The following is a 12,188-nucleotide window of genomic DNA, read 5'->3' as shown; positions in this document are numbered from 1 at the left end:
TTTAAGTACAGAAAAGCTTCATTTTTAATGCTATATATTTTTTATTTTATTTTATTTTTATTGAAGCATAGTTGATTTCCAGTGCTGTGTTAGCTTCAGGTATACAACAAAATGATTCAGTTATACATGCATAGTTTAATTGCTATCAAAAACCTTTTTTCAACAGGTTTACATCTTTTCAAAAAGAATTTTTGAAAAAATTTTGTTCAAGGAAACATCTAATAAGGTTTTTGCCCTCCTGCCACCTCCTACTCCCCAACAATGACTTTCCATAAACCATTTTGCCAAGGAGGCCGGCAGAATTAACTTGCTATACATTGATTACAGCCTTTGTTTTGCTATAGCCTAGCAAACTCCTCAGAAATGCTTTAATACGCTTTTCTTTTTAACTTTTTATTTTTATGTAATCTCAGACTTACAGAAAAGTTGTAAAAATAGTACCAAACATTCCTGTATACATCTCACCAAGATTTCCCAAATATCAATATTTTACCACATTTGCTTTATCATTTACTTTGATCATTTTGTTAACATGGCGCCTGCCAATTTCTCCACTATAAATTTACTACTTTTCTCTTTGTAATTAGTAATATCTTGTGAGAGGACTTCCCTGGTGGTCCAGTGGTTAAGACTCCACGCTCCCAATGTACGGGGCACGGGTTCGATCCCTGGCTCGGGAACTAAGATCCCACACACCGTGGAGCAACTGAGCCCGCACGCCTCAACAAAGAGCCCGCACGCTGCTACGAAAGATTAAGACCTGATGCAGCCATAAATAAATAAATAATTGATTAAAATAATAATAATAATATCTTGTGAGAACATACTTTGCAGCTATGTAAATATCCTGTTCCTCATCCAAATTTCACCTACTCATTCTACCATCCATTGATGATTCAATTATTACTATGATGGTTGCCAAATAGTGATTTTTCTAATTCCATCATTCCTTCTAAATTTATTAGCTGACATTCTACTGAGACTCACTTTCCCTTCCCCCACATTATTTACTCTTTCTTTTATTTATATGCCTATGTGTTCTTATTTTACTCAGTGGGTTGTAATACATGACTATCAGTATTTATTTTTATGTTTAATTGTCCCAGATTTGGCTGGCACTAGTCCCTTCAGTACAGCTCTTTTTGTCATTCTGACCTGTCCTACCATTCTTTGAGCATTTCCTAATTTACTAACTTAATACGATGTTCAAGGTTCATCTTGTTCTTTCCCAGCTCTAGCTCTAGAATCCGCCAATCCTCCAAGGGGCCCTGGTTCCATTTAGCAGCAAACAGAGTTTAGAAACCAAATTGCTCCTGGGGTGTCATTGCTTCTGGGCTTTCTCAGTGGACAGGGCTGTCATGTCCAATTCTAATCCAATACTATAGAATTCATTCTACTCTTCTCTCTTTCCATATTTGTAACTCTCTTTTCTCTCAGTGAGAAAATTGAATCTCATTGTTTATATTTATACATTTACTTCTTCACCCAATCTCAGATTACACAGAAAGTCGTTTTAGAATTGCTACCAAAACAAAATGAAACCCAACCACTGCAAAAAACCAAACCAATTTCATTTTAACATTCATTTACAGTTCAGTTTTTCTTTAGTCTGAGAGTATATAGCAAAAAATATTGTATTCTAAAGTTACTTGATTTGAGTTAGTCTTCCCTCCCACACAAAAACATGTGCTTTTCAATGTGTTTATATTATTCATTTAAAACCATTAGGTTCACTTGTTTGTGTTCCATTTTTAGGCTTTCCCCCTATGTGTGTGTGTGTGTGTGTGTGTGTGTGTTTTACTTAATATATGAATTATTAACATGGATCCAAATGACAGAACTATATAAAAAGGAGAATTCAAGAGAAATGTCACTTTCCACCTTCTACTTACCCTTTCAACTCATCCCCAACTACCTCCTGTAAGTAACAGTAATCTCATTAATTTCTGGTTTATCCTTCCTGGTTTGCTTTTTGGTCAAAATGCAGGCACTTGTGTATTTTCTCACTTCCCTTTTTTTCTTACACAAAAAGTAGCATACTATAGACACTCTTTTGTACTTTGCTTTTTTTCACTAAACAGTATATCCTAGAAATTATTCTTTATCAGTTTGCAAACATCTTCTTCGTTCTTTTTTACAGATGTGTAGTGCTCGATTATGTGCTTGTACCATAGTTTATTCAACCTCTCTCCTCTACATGGGCATTTAGGTTGTGTCCCTTATTTTGCAAATACAAACAGTGCTGCAATAATTAACCTCGTGCATATGTACTTTCATATTGTTGGAGGTGTATATTTAGGGTAACTTCTTAGAAGTAGAATTACTGGGCCCAAAGTAGACACTTTTGAAGTTTTTTAGATGCCTAATAAGGTTTTAATATAGAGATTTAAAATAGATCTGTGATAATATTTATTACATATTTGTTTACATAGGTGTTTTGTTTTAGATTTTGAGTTACCAGACTTTCATATCTTAACAAATGTGTTCTGGTAATTATAAGCAATTGAATAACAAAATTCTTCCTAAATAGTTTTAGATTTTGCATGTATTTATTTAATTAGATTTTAGCTCTGAGAGTAATGATGTGCAAAAATAATGGGGTGGGGGAGGAATCCCTTAGATCTGAAAAACAATACTTATATAAGGATGGATCACATTCTGCCTGTGGGAATGATCAGGGACATAATATTTTTACATCTCTAAGGAGGAGGTATTTCCTCCCAGCAGAGTTGATGATCTGAAGTCACTGGAAACATGATGAATAGTAAAAGGAGCTGGTCTGCTGGTGCTACAGGGCTGGTTAATTATACTGTAAATCATGCAAACACCGACATGTTGAACAAAAAAGCTTCTCTAGACATCTTTTCCTTCTCACTAAAAGAACAGTTCTTTAAAGAAATAGACAGATTGGTAATTCTCTTAGACTGAGGATGTACAAAAATGCTGACATTTAGCCCTAGAGAGACAGAGAAGCTATTTATGGCTTTGAAGTCTGTAAGGCATTTAAAAAATGCTTTGTAAATATGCTTTGACACTCTTGATTAAGCATTGGAGGAGTAAGGACAACTAACTCCCATCTCTACCGTCTATGATCAGTATAATAACATTATTCTGGAGTTTTATTATTTGTGTCTTTCATTTGGGAGTCTTCCTTTATATAGAGTCCAGGATTCATCAATAATTCTCTACCCCTTAGAAAGGTAACTATTTCATTTGGAAACCTTTGTGGGATTTGGGCTTTCACAGATGGAGATCAAAGATAGAAATTAGTCCTCTGCTCCACTGCTGACCAATCCTGCCAACAGATCCTCCCTGGCCCCTTGTTTTTTCCACTGTAAAAGGAAAAGAATCTCTCTGTGGCACAGATATTGATATTTTACCACATTTGCTTTCTCATTTATACTTTACTGTATTAACATAGCATCTGCAAGATTCCTCCACTGGAAATTTGCTATTTTTCTCTTTGTAATTAATAAATACCTTGTGGGACATACTTTGTGAATATGTAAATATCCTGTTTCTTATAGGTGGTGAAGAGTTTCAGGAAGAGGCCTCAAATTCACAATAGGGGTCCTCACTAGATCTCCCTAAATACAGTATTATTTAAACCACCTCAATCCAAACAGCCTATACCCAAAGAAAACCACAAAGTTTCATTTGTTACTGCTTTAATTTTGGCATCAATAATACGAGGCCATGCAGCCTTGCTTAAAGACCTCAAATTTTGGAATCATACGGATTGAGTTCAAAATACAGCATGGATACTTACCACCTGGATGACTTGAGAGGCAAGTGACTGAATGTCTTTGGCTTCAGTTTCTTCCTCAGAAAAACGAGAATAATTATCAATTGCACGGAGTTGGTATGAGAGTTCAGTGAGCTCATATAATATGAAAGGCATCCTGAACTGTATGTGGCACACGGTAGGTACCAATAAATGGTAGCTATTAATAAATAATAATGAGGATATTATTTTGGTTAGTTTTGAACCCCGGTGAAATTTCTTTTTTTGGATGGAGACCTGCTGCCATATTATACCCTATACTGTTGATCCAGCCTTAGGTCAGAGCGGATTTAAAAACAAAAAGGACATCCTTCCCTGTAAATTCTCCCCAGGTAGTTTAATTGTGTGGTCTATGGACCCAGAGTTTATGCCAACTCTTTACTTCAGAGTGGACTGTCCACTTAAGAGTTTAGTAAGATGATTCCAGAGCCTTTTATTCCGACAAGACTGGAGTGCCACCCTGAGGTCAGCTTTGGTCCTGGCGATGTTTACTTGAATTCTGTCCTGATTACAAGCATATTTGAGTGGTTACATTTATATTGCATTAAACTTCCATTAAAGCCTGAAAAGAACATGTTATACTTTGGACTCTTAACATTTTGTACATTGGACTCTTGATGGCAAAACAGAAATATACAAAAAGTGTAAGAATCTGGATTTCTTAAGTACTTGATTTGGATTTCTAAAGTACAAGAGTATGGGTAAGGCTTGAGAATTTGATATTGAAAACTTAGCCCCAGGGAAAGTGAGATTTCTGTCTGCGTGAATGGCTGCTGTGTTTGTTATCTATAGCCAATCACTCTCTCAGCTTACTTTTAATTAAGACCCTGAAGCTGTGATCTAGAAGTTTCTAGCTCCTTTTGCAAAGAAATAATTCCTATTTCCAAATGACCATTAGAAACTCCACTCAGGTGTTCCACAGAAATCTCAAACTCAGACCTTCTCAAAATTAAACTTTATTATGTTGTTCTCACACTATCCTAGCCCTCCAATATTCCCCATCCCCATAAACAGAGCCCCCCTCACCCAGTCACCAAAGTTTGAGACCTGGGAGCTACCTCAGGCTTCTCTCTCTCCGTCTTCCTACATCTAATCAGTAAGGGAGTGCTATCAATGTCACCACCTTAATGTCCTTTAGATCTGCTCCTTTCTCCTCTTCCCTTTTGCTACTGCCTTCTTCCCTCACTAAACTACTACCGTGATATTCTTCTGGTTTCCCTGACTCCAGGCTTCCCTCCCTTCCATGTTGCTGCTAGAGTGATCTTTTAAAATTAAAAAGCTGTTTATATCACTAACTTGGCATCCTTTAATGGCTCTCAGTGCCTACAAGATCAAGTCCAAGCTCTTTGGCGTACCCATAAGGTGTACAGGAGCTAGTCCTTACCCACCTGATTCCACCTCTTGCTGCATCATCCACTTCAGGTTTTGTTGAACCACTAGTAGATCCCCAAACACAACAGGCATTTTCTTTTTTTTTTTTTTTCTTTATTTTTTGGCTGTGCTGGGTCTTCGTTGCTATGGGTGGGTTTTCTCTAGTTGAGGTGAGCGGGGGCTACTCTTTGTTGAGGTGCACAGACTTCTCATTGCAGTGGCTTCTCTTGTTGCGGAGCACGGGCTCTAGGCGTGCAGGCTTCAGTAGTTGTGGCATGTGGGCTCAGTAGTTGTGGCTCGCAGGCTCTAGAGCACAGGCTCAGTAGTTGTGGCACACGGGTTTAGTTGCACCGTGGCATGTGGGATCTTCCCAGTGGACCAGGGCTCGAACCCATGTCCCCTGCATTGGCTGGCAGATTCTTAACCACTGCGCCACCAGGAAGTCCCACAACAGGCATTTTCATACCCTCTTACATTTGTTGCTGTTCCCTTTATTTAAAAGAGCCTTGCCCGTCTTGTCTAATTTGCCAACATCTTTTTTTAAGGGTTTGCAAGCTTTATTTCCTCTACAAACCTTTCCTAACTTCCTACAAAGCCCATCCCATCCTGCCACCATTGAGCAAACACTCCCTTACCTCCTATAACTTATACAGTGCTTAGGGAATTTTCTTGGTCTGTTTGAAAACAGACTCTAACAGACTTTAGTCACTATCCTTAGCAGACTTTAAGCTACTTGAGAGCAAGGACTGTATCTATCTCTGCATCTCTAGGTCCAAGTCCATGCGGATCACACTGTGAAAACAATGCCAAAGTTTGCTGAATGAGAAGCAGGGAGTGGAGGAGAAAAAGATTTTCAAAAACATACTTTTAGGGCATGAAGTGATCACTTATGGATCCATAACAAGATATCCCAACCAGCTCCCACTGCAGCGTTATACAAAATGTGTGTTCTCACTTGCTACAGTTGAGAAACCATGTGTGTCTACCAGTCAGACCATACTGGTTTTTGGAGAAATTCCACTTATACAAAATCATGATTCAATTTCCTCACCACTTTTATTGATGATGGTTTTTAATTGTTTTGCTTTGTTTTTTTTCCCAAGAGGAAATGGTCTCTTAATGAGTCAGCTGGACATTGTCAAGGTAGAAAATGATATCAGTCTGACAGTTTCATTTGACTTTATTCACTCATTCAGCCAAAATTTATTACAAAGCACCAAGCAAAAGATATAGGTCCTTTCCTAAATCCACAAGGTTGGCAGTTTCAGGAATCTTTGTCTATTTTATTTCACTTCATTAATTCAACAAGATTTATTGACCACTTAACTATGAAACAGTATCCATGCTAGGCCAACATAATATGAAATAAATGAGATACAGGCCCAGCCCTCAAAAAGCTTAAAGTCTGGTATGTGACAGATGTGGAAAACAAAATTACAATGCAACAGGAAAAGAGCTAAAATAGAGGCATTTACAAAGTGGCATGAAAACTCAAAGAAAGAAGAGGGACTATGTCAAGGAGGGGACATTCAGGGTAAGCTTAGAGGAGAGAACATATAAACTGAATTTTTTAAAAAAATAAATTTATTTATTTTTGGCTGCATTGGGTCTTCGTTGCTGCACGCGGCTTTCTTTAGTTGCGTCGAGCAAGGACTGCTCTTCCTTGCGGTGCACGGGCTTCTCATTGCAGTGGCTTCTCTTGTTGCGGAGCACAGGCTCTAGGCACGCGGGCTTCAGTAGTTGTGGCACGCAGGCTCAGTAGTTGTGGCTCGCGGGCTCTAGAGCACAGGCTCAGTAGTTGTGGCTCACGGGCTTAGTTGCTCCGTGGCATGTGGGATCTTCCCAGACCAGGGCTCGAACCCGTGTCCCCTGCATTGGCAGGCGGGTTCTCAACCACCGCGCCACCAGAGAAGCCCCTGAATTTTTTTTTTTTTATTGAGGTATAGTTGATTTACAATGTTTCAGGTGTACAGTAAAGTGATTCAGTTATACATATATATATTCTCTTTCAGATTCATTTCCTTTATAAGTTATTACAAGATATCAAATATAGTTCCCTGTGCTCTACAGTAGGTCCTTGTTGTTTACCTATTTTATATATAGTACTGTGTATCTGTTAATCCCAAATTCCCAATTTATCCCTGCCCCCCCTTACCCTTTTGGTAACCATAAGTCATATAAACTGAATTTCAAAGAATATATGGCATTTGCTAGAGAGGAAAAAGAGAGAGGACATTCCAAGAAGAAAGAAAAACATGTACAAAGGTTCAGCGTTAGAAGAAGCAAAGGCAAAATCAGATGATAAAATTAAAGCTTACAGAGGATAAGTAACTTGCCTAAGATCACACAACTGGTAAGTAAAAGGGTTGGGGGCAGTTGAACTCAAGCTGAAGTTATTTACGGGAGCGTGTCATGTGTCCTGAGAGAGTTGAGAATCACTGCTAAGGGTCTGGCGTAAAAGTCACAGGAGCTCGGACTACACTCAGTAGACAGTGGAAAATCATGAGAAATTTTAAAGCAGAGAAGCAACGTAGTCTCATTTGGGCTTCAGAAAGATAATTCTAGCAGTGATTCTTAATCCTGAGCGCAATCAGATTCACTTGAGAAGCTTTCAAAAATTACAGGCCAGAGAGCTCCTGCAGAACAATGAAACCAGGATTTCTGGGGGTTGGACCAAGTTTTCTTTTGTTTTCTAAGATTCTCAGAGGATTCTAAAGTGCTGTTAAGGTCAAGAACTATTGCTCTAGGAGAATGGACTGCAAGAAAGAAAAGGACTAATATTTATTAAGCACCTACTGTGTTTGAGATTTTGTTCCAAAAGCTTTATACAGTAACACACACATATATATAATACATATTTCTAATATGGATAAATGTAGATAGATAGATAGATAGATAGAATCCTAAGCCAATTCCCACCATTTTGATCTCTGTGTGGGGAACCAGTGTTACTCCTAGCCTTCAAAGTAGGATTATAGGATATTATAATCCTATAATCCCCATTTTTCCAGTGAGGATATTGAGGCACATAACAGTGAAATAACCTGCCTACGATGGTCAAATTATTAAATGATACAACTGGATTCACACATAAGTCTTTCTGACACCCAAAACCCATGCTTTTTCCATTATACACCATTGCCCTATGAGCCCAGCTTAATGCTGATAGCAGTCCTGCTGTAGGTATCATGATCCTCATTTTACAAATGAGGAAATTAGACCAAGAGAGGTTAATCTGACCAGGTCACGGCTGACAGGTGGAGAGGCTGGGAGGAATTTAAACTCAGACTTGTTTTACTCTAACTATATGCTTATGAAAGTAAAATATAGCACATATTCAACACTCCATACAATTCTTTCCTCTGAAAGAGGGGAAGCAAGTTGGATTATTAATCTAACCCAGAGTATTATTCTGAATAAGACAGCCATTCCAAGGGATTTTCCCTTTCCTTCTTGGGTTTCAGGAGGTCAAATCTCTGTTGAACTATCAATCCCAGGGGACCTTTTTGAGGCAGGAGAGGGAACACAAGGAGTTCTGCCATAATCCTCTATCATATTTACCTGAAGATACTTTAACCCCGGCTAAATGCAGCAATACAACTTCTTCACACCCTTATCTAAGCAGCTGAATCATGCTGATTAGTCTCTTTTTTAATTCATTGTTTCCAACTCAAATGAGCATTCACTGCCCATCGGTATTATTGCTTTTTCCCAGTAAGTTCATTTTCCCACTCTTTGAGGATATTTCATATAATTTCTTCCCTCCTCAGCCCTCCAATACTCCCTGACAAAATCTCATCCCACGCCCATCCCATTATTCTCCCTTCTCTGTTACATCAACAATTTCCATCTTTTCACTGGACCATTCCTGGCAATTTACAAATATCCCCTAGCACCCATCCTTAAAAACATCAAAAACATAAAGCAAAACCCCAGGCGCCTGGAGACCTTCTCAGACAGCGGAGCCCGAGCTCGGCGGAGTCCCCAGCGCTCGCCAACCCGCGCCCCGTCCGCACTCCTCCGCCCCACCATGGCCCGGGGTCCGGGCCTCGCTCTGCTTTCGCCGTCGCTGCTGCCGCCGCTCCTGCTACTGGCGGCGGTGATCGGCCACGCGGCCGTGCAGGACAACTGCACGTGCCCCACCAGCAAGATGACCGTGTGCGACCGGAGCGGCCCCGGTGGCCGCTGCCAGTGCCGCGTGCTCGGCTCGGGCCTGGAGGTCGACTGCTCCACGCTCACATCCAAGCGCCTGCTGCTCAAGGCGCGCGTGAGCGCCCGGAAAAGCGTCCGCGCCCCGGTGCGGCCGAGCGAGCACGCGCTCCTGGACAACGACGGCCTGTACGACCCGGAGTGCGACCAGCAGAGCCGCTTCAAGGCGCGCTAGTGCAACCAGACGTCCGTGCGTGGTGTGTGAACTCGGTGGGCATGCACCGACAAGGGCGACCTGAGCCTGCGCTGCGACGAGCTGGTGCGCACCCACCCCATCCTCATCGACCTGCGCCACCGCCCGGCCGCCCGCGCCTTCAACCCCTCGGACCTGGAGGCCGAGCTGCGGCGGCTTTTCCGGGAGCGCGAGCCGCTGCACCCCAAGTTCGTGGCGGCCGTGCACTACGAGCACCCCACCATCCAGATCGAGCTGCAGCAGAACACGTCGCAGAAGGTCGCCGGCGACGTGGACATCGCCGACGCCGCCTACTACTTCGAGAGGGACGTCAAGAGCCAGTCGCTCTTCACCGGCCACCGCGGCCTCGACGTGCGCGTGCGCGGAGAGCCCCTGCTGCTGGAGCGGACGCTCATCTACTACCTGGATGAGAAGTCCCCCCAGTTCTCCATGAAGCGCCTCACCAGCGGCCTCATCGCCGTCATCGTGGTGGTCGTGGTGGCCCTGGTCGCCGGCGTGACCGTCCTGGTGATCACCAACCGGAGGAAGTCGGGGAAGTACAAGAAGGTGGAGATGAGGAACTGGGGGAGATGAGAAAGGAACAGAGCTTGTAGATACCCGCGGGGCTGGGGTGGGGTGGGGATCAGCTTTCAGCAAGGTCCCAGACCCAAGTGAGTCACGCTTCTTGATTCTTGGCCCCAACGAGGCATTCCTCCTCCCAAATTCCTGCCTCCCCCCCCCCCCCGCCGCCACCAAATTTAATAGATCCTGTTCTCAGGGTCACCTCTCTTTCTGACTTCTGTCCTGAAGGAAGCATTTCTAAAATTCCTCCCCTTTCGGTCCAACCAGAAACCTGACTCGAGAGTTAAGGGAAGTTTGGCATAGGGTTATGTATAAGAATCAAGTGTCTGTATGACAACCCAGCATCGTTTACAAGTGCCGCAATCATTGCTGAAGGCTTAAATGCGTTTAGATGGGAAACAGCGCTTTTACTGTCTTCAGTTTAGGTTATGGATTAGCTCCACTTGTATCGTGGCCTTCCTGATGAGGAGTTCGCTACTTGGGCCCGGTAGTATCCTCATTTACCATCGTTTGTATTGATATTACCGACCACACATGCTTGTCATCGGGAAAGAAGCCTGTTTCAGCTGCCTGAACACATTTTAGATGTCTTTGTTTGAGGGCAGACTTTGGCCCAGAAACTCAGCATCTATTCTTCAACTTGCCCTTATTACAGCTGATACTAGCAATATTTCTTTTGTAAAATGTTTGTACATAGGTTGTCTTTGATACTGCTGTTGTGATTTTAAAAAAACAGAATGTAATAAAATATGAAAAAGGCACAAACCAAAAGATGGAGTTTGTGAAAACTTGCTCCAGGTTTATATCAAAAAAAAAAACCACAAAACCCACCTTTGAACCCACATCTGCCTGTAGTTACTACTCTACTTCTCTGCTTTCCTTCTCAGTTAAACCTTTGGAAAGAGTTGGATTCAGGGACTTCCCTGGTGGCGCAGTGGTTGAGAATCCGCCTGCCAATGCAGGGGACACGGGTTTGAGCCCTGGTCCGGGAAGATCCCACATGCCGTGGAGTGGAGCAACTAAGCCCGTGCGCCACAACTACTGAGCCTGCACTCTAGAGCCCACGAGCCGCAACTACTGAAGCCCGCGCGCCTAGAGCCCAAGCTCTGCAACAAGAGAAGCCACCGCAATGAGAAGCACGTGCACCACAACAAAGAGCGTGCAGCAACAAAGACCCAACACAGCCAAAAATAAATAAATTTATTAAAAAAAAAAAAAAGAGTTGGCTTCATCACAGTCTCCCTTTCTCCACCTCTACCACTCAATCATCTCCAGCCACCATGCCACTGAAACTGATATTAGGTCACTAGTGACCTCCATGTTGCCAAATTCAGTGATCTTTTTTCTTCGTGCTCAGCCTCTCAACAGCCTTTGAAACATCTGATCACTACCTTCTTTTTGAAACTTTCCTCTGGCTGCCAGGACACCACATTCCTCATCTTCCTACCTCACTGATTGCTTCTTCTCAAACCTTTGTTTTATAGTTATATCCTCCTCTACCCAATCTCTAAATGCCGGTGTACTCTAAAGGTGAGTTCTGGGTCCCCTTCTCTTCCCTAGTCACACAATGTCTCTAAGTGATCACATTTATGACCGTGCTTTTAGATATGGGTTTGTCACCACTTACATAGGGATTGGGTTCTAAAGTCAGCTCATAAAGAAAAAAAAAACTCATGAAGTGTAATTACTCTTGGAAACTCCTTAAATCACCTATAAACTACAGAAGTTGTGGTTTCATACATGTTGATTTTACACATGATTGTGGCCGTATTTATGTGCCAAACTGAAGACCAACACTCCATTTCCTAAAAAACTCAGTTGATTTTTTTCCCTTGCCATGTTGAGATAAATTGTTTTTATTGAGCAATAGATGAAAAAGTACTTGGGGCTTTCATTTAGGAGCCACATTTCATGAAAACTACTTGTTTTTAAAGAGCAGACACAATTGGAACAGCAAGCTGCTCCCACAATGAGAGAATTGGGGACTGACTCCATCTGAGGGTACAGCAGACTCACATCTCTCATCTCATCCTCACTCCACACTTGCTTTACTTGAGTGTAAAGGAATCA

General features: G+C 42.0%; 1 pseudogene; it reads left to right on the top strand.

The window, feature by feature from the left end:
* Positions 1 to 9,185: 9,185 nt before the first annotated feature.
* On the top strand, positions 9,186 to 10,150 carry LOC132355437 (tumor-associated calcium signal transducer 2-like; annotated as a pseudogene).
* Positions 10,151 to 12,188: the final 2,038 nt, after the last annotated feature.

The sequence above is a fragment of the Balaenoptera ricei genome, chromosome 20 (assembly GCF_028023285.1).
Source record: "Balaenoptera ricei isolate mBalRic1 chromosome 20, mBalRic1.hap2, whole genome shotgun sequence".
Lineage (NCBI taxonomy): Eukaryota > Metazoa > Chordata > Mammalia > Artiodactyla > Balaenopteridae > Balaenoptera > Balaenoptera ricei.
The sequence above is the reverse complement of the archived record's forward strand: the minus strand, read 5'-3'. Positions and strand labels throughout refer to the sequence as shown.